The sequence below is a fragment of the Rhinopithecus roxellana genome, chromosome 19 (assembly GCF_007565055.1).
Source record: "Rhinopithecus roxellana isolate Shanxi Qingling chromosome 19, ASM756505v1, whole genome shotgun sequence".
Classification (NCBI taxonomy): Eukaryota; Metazoa; Chordata; class Mammalia; order Primates; family Cercopithecidae; genus Rhinopithecus; species Rhinopithecus roxellana.
In genome coordinates this window covers 78,352,538-78,375,615 of record NC_044567.1, presented here as the reverse complement: position 1 = coordinate 78,375,615, position 23,078 = coordinate 78,352,538, and the positions used below count along the sequence as shown (strand labels likewise).

General features: G+C 44.1%; 1 long non-coding RNA gene across 1 annotated transcript; it reads right to left on the bottom strand.

Annotated features, from left to right (window-relative positions):
- Positions 1-12,331: 12,331 nt before the first annotated feature.
- LOC104675435 lies at positions 12,332-23,077 on the bottom strand. Its single transcript, XR_749776.2, has 3 exons — positions 22,754-23,077; positions 22,497-22,586; positions 12,332-12,711 (listed from the first exon to the last, which is right to left on the bottom strand). It is a non-coding gene; the product is annotated as an uncharacterized LOC104675435 (long non-coding RNA).
- Between the last annotated feature and the right edge of the window lies 1 nt (position 23,078).

Genomic DNA, 23,078 nt, shown 5'->3' with positions numbered 1-23,078 from the left:
CAGAATGAGGCCCTGTCTTAGGAAAAAAAAAAAAACTTAACCAAGGAGAAATGGGACTCATGAGTGTAGACTACTAGTTTGAGAATACTGGCCTGGATTCTGTACCAGGGCAGCCACTTACCACGGGTATTAGTTGCTCAATAATTTCGACATGTTATTTACTGTTCATGATGTATGGTGGAGGAAGGCCAAGGCCAGGTTTTGTTCATTTCCATTTCCAGGAGTTGTATGGCTTGTGGCACTTCACTGATTATGAATCATTTTCTTGAACGTTCATAAAACAGAAACTATCCATTCATAAAATGGAAACTATTCATGTGTGAAACTGATATACCTTCTCTGACACTTGTATGAGACTGTGTTGGGAAATAGTCCCTATAAAGAAGCATTTACCATGATGTGTTCCTGAGGAGAAAATGAGAAAGAAAGAAGGAAGTTTGTTATCTGCCAGTCTCTTAACACAGTTAATAGAATATTAGATCGCTCAGAGAAGGCCTACAGTAATGAACTTGCTTAACTTTGTCTGGTGTTTCTGTAGCATTTTGACCACAGTAACTTTAAAGTAACACTCTATTAATATCCCTCCCATGTGGTTTTTCCCAGAACACATTTTGCAAAATGCTGACATAAATCATTGACCTGGGCACAGGACTGCTCAGAAGGCACTCTCGGCTCTCAAAAGGCATTTCAGATCTACTTTTTTGAAATCATCTGACTGGATTTCGGTAAGGATAGTTTCCGTTTTATGAACGTTCAAGAAAATGATTCCTAATTAGCGAAGTGCCACAAGCCATGTAACACCTGGAAAAGGAAATGAACAAAACCTGGCCTTGGCCTTCCTCCTGCATACATCATAAACAGTAAATAACATCTCAATATTATTGAGCAAACACTATCAATATACGGTTATTTATAAAACTGGAAATAATTATTTGGAAAAATGTGAATTGTGTCAAGGAAATTCTAAAATTCAGTAGATTCAGGGATTCTTAATGACAAACCTAGAAATTTGTTCACGGTCTCCTAGATGGACCTATTTTAAGAAGACATGATCAATATTTTCTAACTGTATAAATAGAATGTAAGTAAAAACCATTTAAATGTGTTGTATATTTGCATTGATACTCATTGGAACCTTCCTCTGACATTATAGAGTAAAATTTAGAACAATTGTTTTGAACATCATTCAACATAGCTTCATTACTGAAACTATCTTGTTTGGCACAAACCTTCAAGTAGAGCTACGAATTGACTTACTAGTATATTATTAAACTGTTGGAGTTTCAAACATGACCTGACTGGGGATGACTGGGTAACAACGCCTTGGACTGTCTTCTTCCAGTGTCCTATGCTTCACTGTAGGGCCCAAAAGCTGGTTCCATTAGTTGACACAGAGGTAAGCAGGATCCAGAGGACACATGCTAACCAAACTAAAAGAAGTTGTTGTATAAACCTGGAAAGTGAGTTAATTCCTTTCTAGTGAAATAATATAATTATCCGTCAGACTGGATCATTGTATTTGCCAACAGTGTGTTTCTTTCTGGTAGGAAGATCTACATGGGAGACTAGATACTTATATTCTATTGAAACATACAGTGAGCTTGGAATCGGAACAAGGAGATGGTCGGGAGTTCAAGACTAGTCTGGCCAACATGGTGAAACCCTGTCTCTACTAAAAATACAAAAATTAGCTGGGCATGGTGGCATGCCCCTGTAACCCCAGCTACTCAGGAGGATGAGGCAAGAGAATCGCTTGAACCCTGGAGGTGGAGGTTGCAGTGAGCCGAGATCACACCACTGCACTCCAGCCTGGGCGACAGAGCGAGACTCTGTCTCAAAACTAACTAACTAACTAAATAAATAAATAAATAAAGTGTCCTGAAATTGTGCTACCTTTTACTCCAAAATAGCAAAAACCATACATTTTGTTTATAGCGGTCTCCATCCCACTGACCACCTGTCTCTGCTTCATATTTGACTGTCAGTATTTAAAGTGTTAACATCCCTCCCTTTCTTCAGGCCTTAGACTAACCCCCATCACTACCACCCTTTTTATTGGACCTCAGGCTTATTGAATTGGGGTTAGTCATAATTCTCAGTTCCTGGTACACAAACATCTTTGTTCCATGCATGGCCCTTTCTATTTATTTTATTCTATTTAGATTTATTTAATAGTATTTAGGAATATTTCATGAACCAACATGACCAATAACTTATAGTTACAACATGCTCCTGTCTGACCAATCCTCCTGCTTCCCTGTCTACAGGGGTGACCACTATGATAAACTTTGTAAAGATTATGCTCTTGCCTTTGGAGTTTTTTGTTTTGTCACAGCCATTTATATCTAAACAGTACATTAGTTACTTTTACTTTTTTAAAACTTTATCAAAAGGGTGTCTTACTGTATTTTGTCTTCTGGGACTAGCTTTTTTTACTCAACATTATGCAGCTAATATTAATGTATGTAGTGGTGTTTAGCTCATTCATTTTCATTGCTTGTATGTCATTCTGATTATACCCATCATCCTTTCCTAGTTTTACATTAGTTTAGTTCCAGACCCTTTCGTCATCCAATAAAGAAGAAAATTTTCTTAGGCACTTTTGTGCTCATTTTCACTCTTTATTCGTCTACCATTTATCAAGTGAACCACAGTGGGTAAAAGGTTAACAAAACTCCACTACTCAACAAGAACGTGACCTTCAGCTAACTCTTGTGTTAGTTATTGCTGAGTAGCAAATTTCCACAAAACGTAGTGGCTTAACACAACAAGTATTTATTATCTCACAGTTTCTGTGGGTCAGGCATTTGGCAGCATCTTAACTAGGTAGTGCTGGCTAGCGTTCTCTGATGAGACTGTAGTGAAGGTGTCCGTCAGGGCTATATTCATCTGAAGGCTTGGGTAGAGTTGGAGGATCTGCTTCCAAGATGGTGCCCTCACATGGCTGTTGGCAGGAGGCTTCAGTTCCTCATCACACAGGCCTCTTCATAGGATTGCTTGAGTGTCCTCATAACATGGCAGCTGACTTCCCCTGGAATAAGTGGTTTAAAAGTGCTGTAATCCCAGCACTTTGGGAGGCCGAGTCACCTGTAAGACGGAAGCCATAATATCTTTGATGGCCCAACCTCAGAAATCACACACCATTATTTCCCCAATAACCTAGTGATTACATAAGTGGACCCTACTCAGTGTGAGAAGGCATGAAAACAGGTGCAGGGATGATTGGGAGCCATCTTGGAAGCTGGCTACCAAAACTCTTGCTGTTCCCTTGGTAACCTATTAAGGTGGTATGTCAATTTCTTGTTGGACATACTGCCTAAGAGAAAAGTGACCCCTGACTGGTCAACTGCATCTGGCTGGGAGGCCTATAACCTCTAACAGGAAGCCACAGTTTTGGGCTTTCCTGATAATGGCAACTCTTATAACTACAGGGACCCTGAAAGAAATGCCCATGTAGTGGTTATAAGAAATATTGGCGGCCGGGCGCGGTGGCTCAAGCCTGTAATCCCAGCACTTTGGGAGGCCGAGACGGGCGGATCACGAGGTCAGGAGATTGAGACCATCCTGGCTAACACGGTGAAAGCCTGTCTCTACTAAAAATACAAAAAACTAGCCGGGCGACGAGGCGGGCGCCTGTAGTCCCAGCTACTCGGGAGGCTGAGGCAGGAGAATGGCGTCAACCCGGGAGGCGGAGCTTGCAGTGAGCTGAGAGCCGGCCACTGCACTCCAGCCTGGGCGACAGAGCGAGACTCCGTCTCAAAAAAAAAAAAAAAAAAAAAAAAAAAGAAATATTGGCTCCTGTGAGGAATGAGGCTTTAAAGCCAGGCTGATTTCCACAGCCACCTGATGTGTATCTCATCTCCTCATAGCTGAGCAGTCACCTGGAGAAAAGATAGCTATATGGACCACTGCAAGGACTCCCCTAGAAAAGGAATGCCCCTGTCTGTCCTGCTGGGCATCTGTGTTTCCTGTCTTAGCAGATGAGTGACAAGGGTGGCTTATGGAGGTCTTGTGAACCTAAATACTTAGATGAGTCCCCTGAAAAAACCCCCTGGTGGGTGATAGAATTGAATTTCATCTTAACTCATGAATGACAAAGAAGAGTAAGATATAACCACTATGGAAAACAGTGTAGGGATTCCTGAAAGAACTAATCTTCCATTTGATCCAGCAATCGCACTCCTGGGTATCTACCCAGAGGAAAAGAAGCCATTATGCAAAAAAGACACTTGCACACACGTTTATAGCAGCACAATTCACAATTGCAAAAATATGCAACCAGCCCAAATGCCCACCTATCATCGAGTGGATAAAGAAAATGTGGTGTGTCTATGCCATGGAATACTACTCAACCATAAAAAGGAACAAAATCATGGCATTCACAGCAACCTGGATGGGATTGGAGACATTATTCTAAGTGAAGTAACTCAGGAATGGAAAAACAAACATCGTATGTTCTCATTTATAAGTGGCAAAGCAGGGCGGGCGCAGTGGCTCACGCCTGTAATCCCAGCACTTTGGGAGGCCGAGGCGGGTGGATCACGAGTTCAGGAGTTCAAGACCAGCCTGGCCAAGATGGTGAAACCCCGTCTCTACTGAAAATACAAAACTTAGCCTGGGGTGGTGGCAGGCACCAGTAATACTAGCTACTTGGGAGGCTGAGGCAGGAGAATTGCTTGAACTCAGGCAGCAGAGGTTGCAGTGGGCTGAGATTGCACCACTACACTCCAGGCTGGGTGACAGAGTGAGATTCCGTCTCATAAATAAATAAATAAAATAAGTGGCTAAGCTATGAGGATGCAAAGGATGGACTCGGGATTCTGGAGGAAGGGTGGGAGGGGCGTGAGGGATGAAAGACCACACATGGGGTACAGTGTACACAGCTCAGGTGATGGATGCACCAAAATTCAGAAATCACCACTAAAGAACTTATCCATGTAAGAAAACACCACCTGTTCCCCCAAAACCTATTGAAATAAAAAGAAAAGAAGAGTGAGACATACTTGCTTTTCAACAGTGTGTGTGAGTGATTCGTAAACCAAAACATTGCAGCATTTGAGTGTTCATGCAGGAAATCTACATTCAAGCATATGGCAGAACATACGGCAGGTGCACTGGGGATCCCTAAGACCACTCAAGACTCCCAGGTTCAGCGATTTGTTTGGAGGACTCACAGAACTCAAAGTATAGCCATCAGCATGGCTGTAATTTATTACCATGAAAGGATATAAAGCAAAATTAGCAAAGGGAAAAGGCACACGGGGGCAAAGTCTGGAAGCCACCAGGGGCAAGCTTCCAAGAGCCTCTCTCAGTAGAATCACACAGGACACGTTTAATTCCTCCAGCAATGCACTGTGACAAGTGTGAAATGTTGTCTATTGTCAGGGAAGCTCATTAGGGACTCAGTACCCAAAGATTTTGCTGGGGGCTGGCCATGTAGACAACCTCTGCCTAGCATGCACCAAGATTCCAGACTCCCAGAAGGAAAGCAGGTGTTTCACATAAGCCACACTGTTTGCACCAACAGTCCAGGCACAGTGAGCCACTCTTATCAGGGAATCATGGGAACTCTCCTGAAACCCAAGCTCCTACATGCCAGCCTTGGAAGGGCCAACCTTGAAAGCAGGCCTTTCTAAGGATAGCAGTCTCAGGCATGCTGTGGTAACTCTCCTCTGCACGGTAGAAATTGCTGAGTGTAGCCTGCAGATACTCAGGAGAAGATGAGAGAAATGATGCTTGGAGTGAACCTTGAAAGCTGAAAAGATCACTAACAGTGTGAAATGAGGAGAAAGGGGACTTCCAGCAGAGGGAAAATAGTTAGCAAAAGCAGAGAGGTGGGAACATCCAGATGCCTTTGGAGAAATGTGTATAGTTTGGAGTGACTGGCATGTGGGTATGGATGGCATGCGGGTGTGAATGACAACCACTGACCTGGTCCAAGTCTCAGTTTCCTCATCAGTGAAATGAGATGATTGTTGTGGATGACCTCTAAGGTCCTTTCCAGCTCCTGCTTTTCCAAGGAAAATGGGAGCAACTGAGTCACGTGTCAGCAGCTGAGATAGGCATAGAAAACGTGACTGGACCTAGAGCAAAGAGCGTGAATTAAATCTGATCCAAACACTCTCTGCACTTACTAGATGCGTGACCTTAGGCAAATTGCTTCCCTGAGCTTCCACTTCCTTACTTGTAGTGTATTAATCCATTCTCACACTGCTAATAAAGACATACCCAAGACTGCGTAATTTATAAAGGAAAGAGGTTTAATTGTCTCACAGTTCAACATGGCTTGTGAGGTCTCAGGAAACTTACAATCATGGTGGAAATGGAAGCAAACACATCCTTCTTCACATGGCAGCAGGAAGGAGAAGTGTCGAGCAAAAGGAGAAAAGTCCCATATAAAACCATCAGATCTCGTGAGAACTCACCCATTGTCACGAGAACAGCGTGAGGGTAACCACCCCCACGACTAAATTGCCTCCCACTGGGTCCCTCCCATGACATGTGAGGATTATGGGAACGACAATTCAAGATGAGATTTGGGTGGGAACACAGCCAAACCATATCAGATAGTAACGATATTTTCTTCACAGAATTGTTTTGAGTATTCATGAGATGCTCTATAGAAGTTTCTGGCAGAGCACCTGACAGTAGGTGCTTAAGGAATGGTAACTGCTAAAAAAAATTTGTTAACTTCATTTTGTCCATAATTCAGTTTATTATTATTAAAATTTAATAAGACAGGGTCTTGCTGTTACCCAGGCTGTCACGAACTCCTGGGCTCAAATGATCCTCCTGCCCAGCTTCCCCAGTAATGACTGCTAAAATTGTAATATTCAGTCTTTCCTCCCATACAGTTCAAGCTCTTGTTGCTGAATCAGTTATCAGTGTCTCCAGCCTTTCCAGTTGTAATCTCCACAGGAGGTTAAAGCACAGCTAACAAATGGTGCAGTCAAAGGGAGGCTCTGTCCCCATGACCAGGCCATGTCTCAGAGCAGCCACAAATGACAGCAGGTCTCCAGATCAGCAATATGCAGAAAGAGAAGCTGATGGGGTTTGTGGAGAAAGGCTTCCATCCCTCAGGGCAAAGGAAGCCAGAAGGTTGACAAAAGGACACTGTCTCGGTTGGCCTGAAGCAGAGGTGAATTGAATTGAGGACACCTTGACAAGGAGAAAAAAAAATCAAGTCACAGATGGGGCAATCTGGGAGGGCTGACAAAGACAGCCCCACAGTGTGAAGTCACACACATTTCCTCAGGAAACCATCTGTTTGAACAGTAAGGAATGTGTTCCTAAAATACAAAATTTTGCTTCTTTAAACAGAATTTAATGTTTTAAAATATATGTACCACATTCTGTTTGTGAAAATGTATTGATCTGTACATGTTTTCTGAGTGAATACCATATTTCAATTAAAATGTGTATATGTATATTTCAATTAAAATGTATATATATACATGCGCCAGGAGTACCTATAATCCCAGAACTTTGGGATGCCAAAGTGGGAGGATTGCTTGCACCCAGGAGTTTGAGACCAGCCTGGGCAACACAGTGAGACCTCACCTCTACAAAAATTTAAAAATTAGCCAGGCATAATGGCACATGTCTGTAGTTCCTGCTACTCAGGTGGCCACGGCGGGAAGACCGCTTGAGCCCAGGAGGTTGAGGCTGCAATGAGCCATGATTGTGCTACCACACCAGTACAGCCTTGGTGACAGAGGAAGACACTGTCTCTCAAAAAAGAGAAAAAATACAAGAATAGATGAATATATAGGTAATTATGAATGAATATTTATTGCCAACCCAATAGTTATAATGTCTTATGGAATTTAAATATATGTGTAGAACTAAACATGTATAACAACAACACAAAATGAGGAAGGGGATAAATAAAACTAAAGTTTCCTAAAGTTTTAAATGTTTTGGGAACTGGTAAAAGTAATAATTTGTATTACACAGAAATAAGTCAAGATTGCATGTTGTTTAATCTTTAGGATAACAGCTAAAGAAAAAGAATATGTAACAAAAGTGTATAACTAACAAGTTTGAGGTAGAGAGTAGAATGGTAGAAGATATTTTATTAATCCAAAAGAATGCAGGAAAGAAGAAAAACAACAGAAAACAAATGGGTCAAGCAGAAAACAAATAGTAAGAACAAACCCAACTTTATATCAATAATTACTTTACTATTATGTAAATAGACAAAATAGTCCAAATAAAAGACTAAGATTGGCCAGGTGCAGTGGCTCATGTCTATAATCCCAGCACTTTGGGAGGCCCAGGTGGGCAGATCACAAAGTCAGGACATCAAGACCATCCTAGCCAACACGGTGAAACCTCATCTCTACTAAAAATACAAAAATTAGCTGGGCGTGGTGGTGCGTGCCTGTAATCCCAGTTACTCGGGAGGCTGAGGCAGGAGAATCACCTGAACCAGGGAGTCAGATGTTGCAGTGAACCAAGATCGCGCCACTGCACTCCAGCCTGGGCGACAGAGCGAGACTCCATCTAAAAAAAAACAAACTAAGATTATCATACTGGATAAAAAACATAAAACCTAACTATATGTAACTTCTAAGAGAGACACTTTAAATACATGGAGATAGATGATTAAAGATAAAGGAAAAGGAAAGATAGACTATAAAAGTCTAACAAAAGAAACCAGGTATATCTATAGCAGTATGAAGTAAGATTTTGAAGCAAAAAGCATTACTACAAATTAAAAGGTACATATTATAATGGGTCAATCCAACTAGTAGATATCAAGTCACAAATCTATACGTACTTATAACTTCAGAATACATAAAGCAAAAATTAAGCAACTCAAAGAAGAAAGCGACAAATTCACAATCATAGTGGAAGACTGTAACATATTTCTCAGTAACTTATAGAATAAGAAAACAGAGCAGTAAGGATCTAGAAGATTTAAATGACACAACTAACAAACTTGACTTAGTTGTTATATATATATCAAATTCTGTACCCATAATGATAGAATTTTATTTATTTATTTATTTGTTTGTTTATTTATTTTTTTTTTTTTTAAGATGGAGTAGTTGCTTTTGTTGCCCAGGCTGGAGTGCAATGGTGCAATATTGGCTCACTGCAACCTCCACCTCTCAGGTTCAAGCAATTCTCCTGCCTCAGCCTCCCAAGTAGCTAGGATTATAGGCATGTGTGAATTTACTTTTTAAGTGTACATGAAACATATCAAAATTGATCATATGATGGGCAATAAAGAAAGCCTCAACAAATTTCAAAACATTGAAATCATTCAGAGAATGTTGTTTGACCAGAATAAAATTAAGTCAGAACTCAATAATAAAAAGATAATATCCACTGCCTGGAAATTTCTAAATAACTCATAGATTAAAGAAGAAATCCAGACAGATATTAGCAAATATTTTGAACTGAATGTGACCCCATAAAACTTCTAAAAACTCATAGGATGCAGCTAATGTAGGGACTAGAGAGCTATTTGTAACCTTAAAAATTTATATATTAGAAAAATGCAAAGGCTGAAAGTCAATGATTTATTTTTTTAGTTTAAGAACAAAAGAACAGTCAGTTATATCTAAGGAAAATAGAAGTAAGTAATAAAGATTATAAATCAGTGCAATAGAAAACAAATCTGCCGGGTGCAGTGGCTCAACGCCTATAATCCCAGCACTTTGGGAAGCTGAGGCGGGCCGATCACGAGGTCAGGAGATCGAGACCATCCTGGCTAACACGGTGACACCCCGTCTCTACTAAAAGTACAAAAAAATTAGCTAGGCATGGTGGCGGGCGCCTGTAATCCCAGCTACTCAGGAGGCTGAGGCTGAAGAGGCAGAGCTTGCAGTGAGCTGAGATCATGCCACTGCACTCCAGCCTGGGCGACAGAACAAGACTCCGTCTAAAAAAAAAAAAAAAAAAGGAAAGAAAGAAAAGAAATAGAAAACACATATACAATGGAAAAAAATCAACCAAATCAAAAGTTGGTTATTTGAAAATATTGTTTATATTGATAGACTCCAAACAATACTGATCAACAGAAACAAGAAAGATAAATTTTCAATATTAGAAAGGAGTATCCCACAAATATAACAAAGATAAGAGAATATTATTGTCTTCACACCCAAATATTGACGACTTGGATAGACTAGACAAATTCCTCGAAAAATACAACTTTCCAAAGCCCACGTAAAAAAATAAAATCTGAGGCCGGGCGCGGTGGCTCAAGCCTGTAATCCCAGCACTTTGGGAGGCCGAGACGGGCGGATCACGAGGTCAGGAGATCGAGACCATCCTGGCTAACACGGTGAAACCCCGTCTCTACTAAAAACTACAAAAAACTAGCTGGGCGACGTGGCGGCGCCTGTAGTCCCAGCTACTCGGGAAGGCTGAGACAGGAGAATGGCGTGAACCCGGGAGGCGGAGCTTGCAGTGAGCTGAGATCCGGCCACTGCACTCCAGCCTGGGTGACAGAGCGAGACTCCGTCTCAAAAAAAAAAAAAAAAAAAAAAAAAAAAAAAAAAAAAATCTGAATAGCCAATATCTAATAAATAAAATGGAATCTATTCAAGAGCTTCTCACAAAGAAAATTCCAAACCCGAGATGACTTCATCAGTTAATTCTTCCAAATATTTAAAGAATAATATCATGGGCTGCACGTGGTGGCTCACACCTATACTCCCAGCACTTTGGGAGGCTGAGGTAGGAGAATCACTTGAGTCTAGGAGTTCAAGAGCAACCTGGACAGTATAGTGAGGCACCGCCTCTACAAAAAATTTAAAAATTAGCAGGGCATGGCAGCATGCACCTGTAGTCCCAGGTATTTAGGAGGCTTAGGTGGGAGGATTGCTTGAGCCCAGGAGTTCAAGTTTATAGTGAATGAGCTGTGATGGCATCACTGCCACTCCAGTCTGGGTGACAGAGTGAGACCCTGTCTCTAAAAAAAAAAGAATAATACCAATCTTGCATAAACTTGCACAAACTCTACCAAAGAATAGAAAAACAGAGTGTACTTCCCAACTCCTTTTATGTGGCCATAACCTTGATAGAAAAACTGGACTAGGATATTACAAGAAGAAAAAATTACAGACCAACGTCAATCATTGTGGTATGAGAAAAAATAAATATTTGGGTTTTGTTCCTGATTCCTTGCACATGGCTCCCAAAACTCCTGAAATCTCCACAGAGGCAAGAGTGTCTTCTGTATACTAATGAAATGACTAGTGGCTAGAGGCTTCTAGGTAGTTTGGGATGAAGGGGTCACCAGAAAGACCTAGACAATAGCTCTTATTTTGCATGCCAAGAAAAATAAATAATTTAAAAAAAAAAAAAAAAAAGGAGAACTAGGCATGATTAGAGGGTTGGAACTTTTATCCCCACCCACTGACTTCTGGGGAGGGGAGAGGGACAAAGGGCTGGAGATTGAAGTAATCACCAATGTTCAATGATTCAATCAATCATGGCTATGTAGGGCTCACACCTGTAATCCCAGCACTTCGGGAAGCCAAGGCAGGCGGATCACTTGAGGTCAGGAATTCAAGACCAGCCTGGCCAACATGGTGAAACCCCATCTCTACTAAAAATGCAAAAATTAGCTGGGCATGGTGGTGTCCACCTGTAGTCTCAACTACTCGGGAGGCTGAGGCAGGAGAATTGCTTGAACCCAGGAGGTGGAGGTTGCAGTGAGCCGAGATGGTGCCACTGCACTCCAGCCTGGGTAACAGAGTAAGACTGCGTCCCAAAAAAAAAAAAAAAAAAAAAAAAAAAAAAAAATGCTTATGTAATGAAACTTCCATTAAAACCTCTAAATGATGGGGTTCAGAGAGCTTCCAGGTTGGTGCACAGCAAAATGCTGGGAGAGTGGCGTGCCCGAAGAGGGCAGGAAAGCTCTGGGCTCATTCTCCCTTGCCTTGCTCCATGCATCGCTTCCATTTGGCTCTTCCTGAATTGTATCCTTTGTAATAAACCAGTAATATTAATTAAGCACTTTCTTGCATTCCACTAATCATTCTAGCAAATTGTCAAGCCTGTGGGAGGTGGTCATAAGAACCCCCAAATTATAACCAGTTGCCCAGAAGTATGGGTGGCCCGGGACTTGCAACTGGGGTCTGATTAGGACAGTCCTGTGGGACTGAGGCCTTCAATCTGTGGAGGCTAATGCTAACTCTGGGTAGTTAGTGTCAGAATTGAATTGAATTGTAGGACACTCAGTTTGTGTTAGAGAATTGGTTGGTGTCAGGAGAGGAAAAAAATTCTCACTTGTGAATATAGATGCAAAATGCTAAATAAAATATTAGCATTTTTGCTAAGGAATTAGAAAAAATCAAGCATCTATCTAGGATTTATTCCGGGAATACAAAAGTGAATTAATATTCTAAAATCAATCAAGGTAATTCATCACATTAGTAGGAAAAATTAAGATCATAAAGTCATATTGATATATACATAAAAATGATGAGTTGATAGATACATAAAAATGGTGACTTCAGAAAATGTGGTCTCAAGAAGTAACATCAGATTCATTTTTCTTTCCTCCCTCGGAGTTCTGTCCATCCAGTCTAGATTGATTTGTAGGAGAGAACTGCAGTCTGTTCCATGCCTAGCCTAAGCCATGGCCTGTACTACCTGTTATGCTGTAAGACCCTCTGATTTCCAGGACCCTCTGGCTTTGGATTTTGGTCGCCATCTTTGGTTCTGCATGTTTTATACTGATGGTTCAACCTGCAAGACAAAAAAGAAGGAGGTATTGTTTAACATCATTACTGACATATTTAATATAATTATTGTGTCAGACACTCTGGTAGGTTCTGGAAGGACAAATGTGAACCCAAGTTCTGGAAGTCTAAGTAACTCATCGAAAGTCCTACTGCTGGTAAATGACAGAGCTGATATGTGAACCAGTCAGTCTGGCTTTGGAATTCATACTCTTACTCATTGTGTCACTAATTCTACATGACCAACCACAATACTAGGCATTAAGTGTCAAATAGATGTAAGTTACACAGGCTGTGAAAGTATAAAGAAAAGATATCAGTTCTGGCTAGGGGTGGGTTGGTTCTGGAAGGCTTTTAAAGAAAGAGTATTTAAGCTGATACTTAAAAGATAAAGATTTTTAACTGGCAGAAAATAAGAATGTATTACTCAGGATAATTTAGATTATGCTGTGGTAACACAGGTTTAACCCAACAAGGGTTTCTCTCTCTTAAGAAAATGATAAGTCGGCCAGGCGCGGTGGCTCACGCCTTTAATCCCAGCACTTTGGGAGGCCGAGGCAGGTGGATCATGAGGTCAGGAGATCGAGACCATCCTGGCTAACACGGTGAAACCCCGTCTCTACTAAAAGTGCAAAAACTTAGCCGGGCGTGGTGGCAGGCACCTGTAGTCCCAGCTACTCAGGAAGCTAAAGCAGGAGAATGGCATGAACCCGGGAGGCGAAGCTTGTAGTGAGCCAAGATCATGCCACTGCACTCCAGCCTGGGCGACAGAGCAAGACTCTGTCTCAAAAAAAAAAAAAAAAGAAAAGAAAAAAAGAAAAGAAAATGCTAAATCAAGTTGGGCAGTGTCCAGGGCCCTCCCTTGATATCTTGACTCAGCTCTCTAGGCTGCTACCATTTAGAGTTTCTCATTCCATCACATGTGCTCCATCAGTGTGCAGGGGAAGAGAGAAAAACATGGAGAATTAGTACTTGCCCTTCAAGGCTTCGGCCTGAAAACCCACACAACACTTCTGCTCATGGCCCATTCATTCTAACTCAGAGAACATGGGCTATTTGGCAAGAAGTTGTTGCTTCTGCTCCAGAGAAAAGGAGCATTTCAGACTGAGGAACAAGCACATGCAAAGGCATGAAAGGGTAAAACTGCATGGTATGCAGTGGAGAGCAAATAGATCCAGGACACAACAGGTCTTCAATGCCATTCATAGACAAATGGAAGCTCTCATGGAGGAGCAGCAGAGTTTGCCTTGTTTTACAAAATTATAGATGGTTTTAGATGTGCAAAATTATAGATGCAAAAAAGGAGGGCATGCAGAGATGAAAGACCAATGAGCTGGTTATAACCATGCCCTTGGACTTCCCAGCCTCCATAATTGTGAGCCAAATAAGCTTATTTTCTTCGTAAATTACCCAGTCTCAGATATTCTGTTAGAGCAACAGAAAATGGACTAAGACAGATGATCAAGAAATACTTCCTAGAGGAAGTGAACTTGGAAGGGAACCTATGGTATGGTCAAGCAGAGAAAAAGGAGGAGTAAACCTTTCTGTATCAGCGGGAAATAATCATGCAGGAGAGAGCACAGTTCAGGCAGAGGCAATGAGGAAAAGTAAGAGAATATGGTCACTAGAAGCACTTTAGGTGAGTCTCGTGTACTTAGACACTGCAATCCTAATTGCACAGCTCAAAATGGACAGCAATCATGGGATGGTCCTGTGGTTTGAATGTGACCCCCAAAAGTTTGTGTGCTTGAAACTTAGTTGATAATGTATACAATTTGGTGAAGGCAAGAGAACATGATTCCAAGATTTCCTACCTCTCTGCCAAGCCAATAGTGGTAGTCAGTATCTAAAATAGGAAACACAAAAGAAAGCAGCCTGTTTTGAAAGAGAAAAACTTGTTTGTGCCGTGCTCTGGAACACATACACAGAAATGTGTAGGAGACAACTGGAAATACAGCCTCAAGCTCTGGTGTGAGGAGAGGCATCCCAAGATGAGGGTACAAGAGAAGCAAAGGAATGGAGACAGGAAATATCAGGGTATACAGGAGACCTACAGTAAGAATGAAGGTCATTCCTCACCCATTTACTGTCCTTGCCACCCTCCTCAGAGTCACCTCCCGCTGCCTGCTACACATCTGCACCTGGAGGGCCCCTCAAATGCAATCAACTCTTTGGCTCCTATCAGTAAAATCCAGAGCCATCCATACATACTGCTCTGTCTTCACTGAACTGTTTCAATCTTGCAGTAGCTATTTTTCTGCCATTAATCCTAATTCTATGCAGCACTGTATGAGCCCTCAGTTCACAAAGTCCTTTTAACATATATGCACGTAGCCGTCCTCTGAATGAGATCACTAGTTTTTCTAGCCTCAGTGAAACTGAAAAATAGATCATGTCAGCTGTGTGACACTGGGCCAGTTAATTGACCTCTCTGAACCTTAGTATTTTCATCCACTAGGGGAAAAAACATCTAATATCTGCCCTATCTATTTAAATGGGTGGTTGGGATCAAATGAAAATAATGAATGTGAAACAGTTGTATAATCCCTATGGGCAATATAGGAACAGTGACAATAGGGTGAGAGTGGTAGTGATAGAAGTTATCGTTGTCACAATATGCCTTCTAGGGACCAGTCAGTAAAGACACATAAGAAAAACTCAGCTAGACAACCTAATGCAAAGAGAGAGATTTAACTGAATACTTTTTATATATGACTGCTACAAATAAACAGCATACTTGGTGTCCTCTGGGAGCTGGGGTGATAAAGTATACAGACAGAGATGATCAATGCACAGCATAGAATAAAAGTGTGTCTCATGTGAATCATACAGATCCTAATTGCACAAGAGCTGAAAAGGGACTGTGATCACAGGCTGCGTCTTTGGGTTTGAGTGTGTCCCCCAAAAGTCCATGTGTTGGAAACTTAGTCACTAATATAACAGTATTGAGAGGTGGGGCCTTTTGAAAGGGAATTAGGTAATAAGGGTAGAGCCCCATAAATGGATTAAGGCTGTTTGCGAGTGAGATCGTTTCCAAGGAACTGAGTTAGTGCCCTGAGGTCTCTTTGGCATGCACTCACTTGCCCTTCCACATTTCTGCCGTGTTATAACGCAGTATGGAATCCCTTACCAGGGGCCAGGCACAGTGGCTCACACCTGTAATCCCAGCACTTTGGGAGGCCGAGGCGGGTGGATCATGAGGTCAGGAGGTCGAGACCATCCTGGCTAACACGGTGAAACCCCATCTCTACTAAAAATACAAAAAATTAGCCAGGCATGGTGGTGGGCACCTGTAGTCCCAGCTACTAGGGAGGCTGAGGCAGGACAATGGCATGAACCCAGTAGGCGGAGCTTGCAGTGAGCCGAAATCGGGCCCCTGCACACCTGGGTGACAGAGCGAGGCTCCGTCACAAAAAAAAAAAAAAAAAAAAAAAAGAAGAAATTCTTACCAGAAGCTGTCACCATGCCCTTGGTTTTCCCAGCCTCCATAACCGTGAGCCAAATAAGCTTCTTTTCTTTTTAAATTAGTCCATCTTAAACATTCTGTTATAGCAACAGATAATGGACTAAGACAGATGGTCAATGAATGCTTCCTAGAGAAAGTGAACTTGGGAAGGAGCCCATGATATGGCCAGGTAGACAGGAAGGAGGTGTAGACTAACCTGGATATATCAGAAGAGAGCTGAATCAGAAAACTCCTAATTGCCCCTCCCTCTCAGCCAGCCTGCTCCTGAAGCTAGAAGGCTCCAATCTTCCCAAGGAGGGAAAGAGTGTGGAACAATGTCTTATGCCAATACTAAGGAAAGGGATTTCCTATTTCAATTTCTGTTGCTAAACAAGCATTTGCAGCTGAACCACAATCTCAAGAAATGGGCCAAGATCAGGTGCACAGGGAAGGCTCTGAGGATGGCCTTACCACTCAGCATTCTGGGCACAGCGCCAGCCACTCAGACAGCATGCAAAACACGGCTGGGGCTCCTTGTGCAAGACTGACTGCAAGCTTTATCTGCATGGACACTTTCTTGGCTCACAGAATTGTTTTGGAACAAAAGCTATTCATTTCAGCTTGATTTGGAGCCACAGTCCTTGGCTTTCTGCAGTGTCAGGGCTTGGCAGTGTTTCTGGCCACTGGGTCAGCCATGAGGCCAACAGCAGAGAGGGGAGCAAAGACACAACCCCAGACTGTATTGGGGGATGCTGAGAGGTGGTCCTGCTCTTCCTGGGATGGCCAGGGGACTGAGGAGCCAAGGCTGCTGGAGTGATTCTTTTCAGCAGCAGTCAATGGCCCCCTCCTCCCCAACACACACACACACACACACACACACACACACACACACACTCTCTCTCTCTCTCTCTCTCTCTCCGTTATGCTAGTTTCTGATGACAGGGCTTAAAGCATCCTCATCCTTTCAGTCATAACTTTTCAGATTATAAATACAGTACTTCATCAGGTGAAATAACCATCTCCTTAGTAGTGAGGCAGAAGCAACTAAATGGCAGATGGTGGAGTTGTACCTAATTTGCCAGTTAGAAATTTAAACTTCTTTGATAAAAATGACAGACACTCTATTTCTTTCCCTTTGTGTTTAAAAAAAAAAATCAATCTCTGAAGAATTTGCAACTACCCCTCAAAGAAGATTAACAGGAGTTATTTCTAAAAGCACAATCAAGAGGGGCTTTCCAGCGATGACGTCTCTTTACACAAAGGAGGGATTTGCTGGGAAAAGGGGAGTCTGTGTCGTGAACATTTTTGGGAGTCTTCCCGTTAGGGGACAGAATAATCTTCCTCTAACCATTTCCCATATAAATTCACTTAAGGGATTCCTTCTTAAATGGTAATAAATCTAAACTACAAAAAAGATGACTGACTCCTTGGGTCTGGAATGGTCTTCAAGAGGTGATCTTGGTGCCCACTCACGACGGGAGAAAACCCACCTTGATATTCAAGCTCCCCAGGAAGGGTGTAGCTGTGGTCTTTCTCCAGGCCACCCCTTCTCCTTCTGTCCAGCGTGCATCCCTTCTGAGCTATCTCCTTTCGTGAGACACATTGAAGACCCCCGGTTCTTCCCCATACCGTCACCTCCCCACCCCACCCCGTCACCGTTAACCAGACCACAGCTGCCCACTTCTCCCAGAATCCTGACTTCTCCACAACTATTTCCTGAGGCCTCAAACAAATGCTGCACAAAAGGGTCATCACTGGGCCGGGCACAGTGGTTCACATCTATAATCGTAGCACTTTGGGAGGCCAAAGCGGGTGGATCACCTGAGGTCAGGCATTCGAGACCAGCCTGGCCAACATGGCAAAACCCCGTCTCTACTAATAATACAAAAATTAGCCAGGTGTGGTGGCAGTCACCTGTAAGCTCAGCTACTCAGGAGGCTGAGGCAGGAGAATCGCTTGAACCCAGGGGTGGAGGTTGCAGTGAGCCGAGATCGCACCGCTTCACTCCGTTGGGAAAAAAAAAAAAAAAAAAAGCGTCATCACTGGACTCTCTCTGACCCCATCACAGGCCTAGCATTGCCCCTCTCAGATTCCAGCTAAGTGAGGTATGACATTGAACATTTTAAAGAACTCAGAGGGCCGGGCGCGGTGGCTCAAGCCTGTAATCCCAGCACTTTGGGAGGCCGAGACGGGCGGATCACGAGGTCAGGAGATCGAGACCATCCTGGCTAACACAGTGAAACCCCGTCTCTACTAAAAACACAAAAACTAGCCGGGCGAGGTGGCGGGCGCCTGTAGTCCCAGCTACTCGGGAGGCTGAGGCGGGAGAATGGCGCAAACCCGGGAGGCGGGGTTTGCAGTGAGCTGAGATCCGGCCACTGCACTCCAGTCCGGGCGACAGAGCGAGACTCCGCCTCAAAAAAAAAAAAAAAAAAAAAAACAAAAAACAAAAAACAAAAAAGAACTCAGACAGTCACTAAAAGTATCAGAAAGTGATAGTCTCAATATTCCATCCATCCCATGGTCACGATTTCTTCTCATAGGAAGTGGGTGTCACGCTCTACAAGATTTCGGGGACTGGAACTTTCCTATAATCCAGAGCAGGCTTCCTGGAAGACAATCGTAATTATGTGTTTGCTGTGCAGAGATGTAAATAGTGACCCCAAATCATTGTGCTCTTTTTTTTAGTAGGCAACTCACATCCCAACTATAGCACTGCCAGCCACAGTCCAAATGCCCAAGTCTAATATGCCGTGTTAACTGTACCCAGCCTCAGAAACGTCTCTCATCTCTATTACATTCTCAATGACCCGTTTAATGTGTCTCCCAGGTTTTTCAGGCCCTGCCTCCAGACACATAATTGCCTACTGGACATCACCATCTGGCTCTGACCAACAGCTGACACAAAATAGATCCAAGCCAAGTTCACGCTCCTCTTCTACCTTTGTCCCAACTCTCTTCCTGGCACCCCATCTGCCCTAAGAACAGCTTCACATCGTCAAGACCCAGAGAAATCACCACCATATCTTTCAGAATGCTTTCTTGACATTCCATCCAGGATAAAGTAAAGGCCCACACTTAAGCACCTTCTTTACCCTCCAGCTGTCTGCATGGCACCTGCGCCATGCCACTGAGTTGATACACGTGGCCATCTCCTACCACTAGACTACAAGTCACGTGAGAACAGAGACTGTGTCCTGAAGGTCCTGAAGTCTGTGTTATTACAGTGCCTAACTATACCCGACACATAGTAGATGCCCAATAAATGTCTGTTACGTGGAGGAATGACCAATGGTACAAGCAATTCTAAATTCCACCCAAGCCTTATTAAGACCCTTCCTTCCTGTAGCCCTCATCTAAGTTCAACTCTCTTCCTGGAACCCCATCTGCTGCAAGAACACCCTCACATCCACAAGTTTTCCTTAAGTCAAATAGGAAAGCATTTTAGAAGTCCAGATGGAAATTTTTTCCACCTCGCCCCAGGTGGTCGGGGCTGCAGGAACACAGGAAATGAGAGGCTAGGCTGAAACAAGAGCCCTGCATGTGCTGGAGGCCACAGCAGGTTGCCCAGCCCTACTGTTTAGTTTACTATGTGTCACCAGCTAACACCCCCAGGCAGAGCCTCTGGACAGGGGAATTCTTCATCTCCTTCTACACATTAAAAAAAAAAAGAAAACTACGCAAGTATTTTTGAGACAGTGTTTCACTCTTTCACCCAGACTGGAGTGCAATGGTGCAATCACAGCTCACTGCAGCCGGGACCTCCTAGACTCAAGCAATCCTCCAGCCTCAGCTTCTCGAGTACCTGGGACTATGGGTGTGCACCACCAAACCTGGCTAATTTTTTTTTTTTTTTTTTTTTAGAGACAGTGTCTCACTCTGTTGCCCAGGCTGGCCTCAAACTGATGGGCTCCAGCCATCCTCCTGCCTCAGCCTTCCAAAGTGCTGGAATTATAGGCATGATCCACCATGCCCAGCCTCCACCACATTTTAAACAAGTCTAGGCATCAGAGGTGGGCATCAGCTTGGCTGGTTGGCGTCAGCTTGGCTGGTAGACATACCTACACAAGGCTGCATTGAGACTGGGACATCACAGGAGAGATAGGTGTGAAAGCCTTGACAATCACAGGAGAAGGGCCTTCTGGCCAGCACCACTCCCTCTGATCCCATGAAAAGCTGTCATTTCCTAGTTGACTGGAGTTGCAGACAGCACAGAAAGACACTGAGTGAATTCTCTTGGCTCAGGGAAGGAAATATATCCCATCCATTCCTCTGGCTTATATTAGAGTCCTCGTTTGAATGTAAATCTGGCCACTTCACTCACCTGCTCCTTGGGGAAAAATAGCACCACCTTTGTAAGGCATAGACTTTTCCTATCCATCCCTGCCTGCCTGTCCCACCTCACACTCCCCTTGTACTCTATGCTCAGCGAACAGCAATCAGCATGCCCTCAGACACGCCAGACTCATACATCGCTGTGCTTCGGCAGGGTCTGCTTCTGCAGCCAGGGTCTTCCTTCCTCTGCCCAGCTGAAGCCTCAGGATCCTCCAAGCTTCAAGGCTCTCTCTTCATAGATGACTACTCCCACTCTTCATGTAGAATCGGAAGCTCCCTCTCACCACAGTCTTAATGTTATGTTTCTCCTGGCTGGGCACAGTGACTCATGCCTGTAATCGCAGCACTTTGGGAGGCCGAGGCAGGCAGATCACATGAGTTCAGGAGTTTGAGGCCAGCCTGGGCAACATGGCACAAAATCCCATCTCTATTAAAAATACAAAAAAAAAAAAAAAAAAGAAAGAAAAATGAGCCAGGCATGGTTGTGCCTGCCTGTAGTCCCAGTTACTTGGGAGGCTGAGAAGGGAGAATCACTAGAGCCCAGGAGGTCAAGGCTGCAGTGAGCCGAAATCACGCCACTGCACTCTAGCCTGGGCAACAGAGTCAGACTTCACCTCAAATAATAATAATGGTAATAATAATAATAAAATAAATAATTATGTTTCTACAATTGTAGTGAGACCAGTTTTTCTGTATCATGTCAACAGTTCTTCCAGTGTTAGTCCTTACCAGCCTCAGTTTCCTTACCTGTAAAATGGAAATAATAATTGAACTACCCTTTCGCATGGGTGGGAAGATTGATCCCAGAAAGCGGCTGGTGCCTGGGGAGGTGGGACAGGGAAAGTAAGGTGGGCAACACAGGGCTCATTCACGAGCAGCAACCCCTGTGGGCCACCTGAGTTCTGCCCTACTGGGAGCCTCTGGGAGAAACAGCGTAGAACACCCTCAGAACAGGGGGGCAGGGAGGAAGCTTGGTACTTTTTATCAAGCAACTATTTTTCACTATCAGTTGCAGGTTGATCCAGGGGGCATCCACTCCCTGGCGCTCTGGCCACATATGTGGCAGTCATGTTCCTATGACCAGAGAAAACCCCCTGAGCAGAGAGGCTCAGGCACTTCCCGTGTAAGTCCCTGATGCTGGGTGGGATGTCCACACCATCTGATGTCATTCACCTGCAGCTCTGCCATTGGCTGGCTGAGGGAGCTTCGCTCCTCTAGAAAGTAGATATATTTCGCCAGGTGCAGTGACTCATGCCTGTAATCCTAGAACTTTGGGAGGCCGACAGGGGCGGATCACTTGAGGTCAGGAGTTTGAGATCAGCCTGGCCAACATAGTGAAACCCCGCCCTACTAAAAATACAAAAATTAGCCAGGTGCGGTGGTGCACACCTGTAATCCCAGCTACTCAGGAGGCTGAGGCAGGAGAATCGCTTGAACCTGGGAGGTGGAGGTTGCAGTGAGCCAAGATCGCACCATTGCACTCCAGCCTGGGTGACAGAGTGAGACTCTGTCTCAAAAAAAAAAAAAAAAAAAAAAAAAGTAGATATATTTGACTGGGGGCACCCTAAGGTACCTTGTGGTGGACCCAGTCCTCCATCAGCCCACATCCCCCAAGGCTGGGCACCCTTAAGCTGCCCTTAGCCTCAAGGGACTTTGAGGGCAGGAGCCATACTCGTTTTGCTCATCACTCTGTCCCTGGTACCTCGAGCAGTGCCCAGCAGATGCCAGCCTCCAAGTCCACATTGGCTGCCTGGCTGACAGAGAGCACGTGGTGCAGAATGAGGTTATAGCAAAGGAAACCCTGACATTCAACCTCAAACCTAGCCCCAGGACCCCAAGCAATGGAAAACCATGACCACTGCCTTTGCATCTGTGAGTAGGTTGTGGTGTAAGATACGTTTTTGAGATCTATGTGTGTGTAAGATACGTTTTTAACTTTCATATATCACACTTCAGATCCAGAAAGGGCAACTTACAGGAGCTTTAAATTCGTAGGTGGCGGTCTGGGTTACCTTATGTGACTCAGAGCTGGGGCGGGCCGCCTGAACTGCAGTCTACGGATCTCTGTCTCAGTCTCCAGGCCCAGGAGGCAGCTTGCAAACCTAAACGGAATTGTCTTTATCACAACTCACACCAGTCACTTAATGAAATCGAGCTGCACAAAACGACCCAAATGGGTGCCCTCCACTCCTGCCCCACGTGTCCTCGGACGCTTCCCAGATGTGGTCCCCGCCCGCCTCCCAGGGCCCAGGTAAGGGACCAGGGTTACCTTTTGGAGAAAAGCCATCCTCGGCCTGTACTGCCGGCCTTGGTATCGGATTTTCATTCTGGCCCCTGGATGGATTCACAGCCAGAGCACCAGTGGGAGACAAGAGGAGAAGCCCCCCAAGTTCGAAAGGCAGCCTGGCTCACCCCAGCCCTGGTTGGTCGACAGGGAGGTGGCTGGGTGGGGAGGGCGTGGGCCTGGCCCCCCGACCCTCACTAGGCGCCTCCAACTTGGAAAGCAGCTGGAATCCGCGCCAGCCAATCCGCGAGCGGCGCCGCGGGTTTACTAGCATGCGCTGCGCGGGCGCCCACCTGCCGCCAGAGGGCGC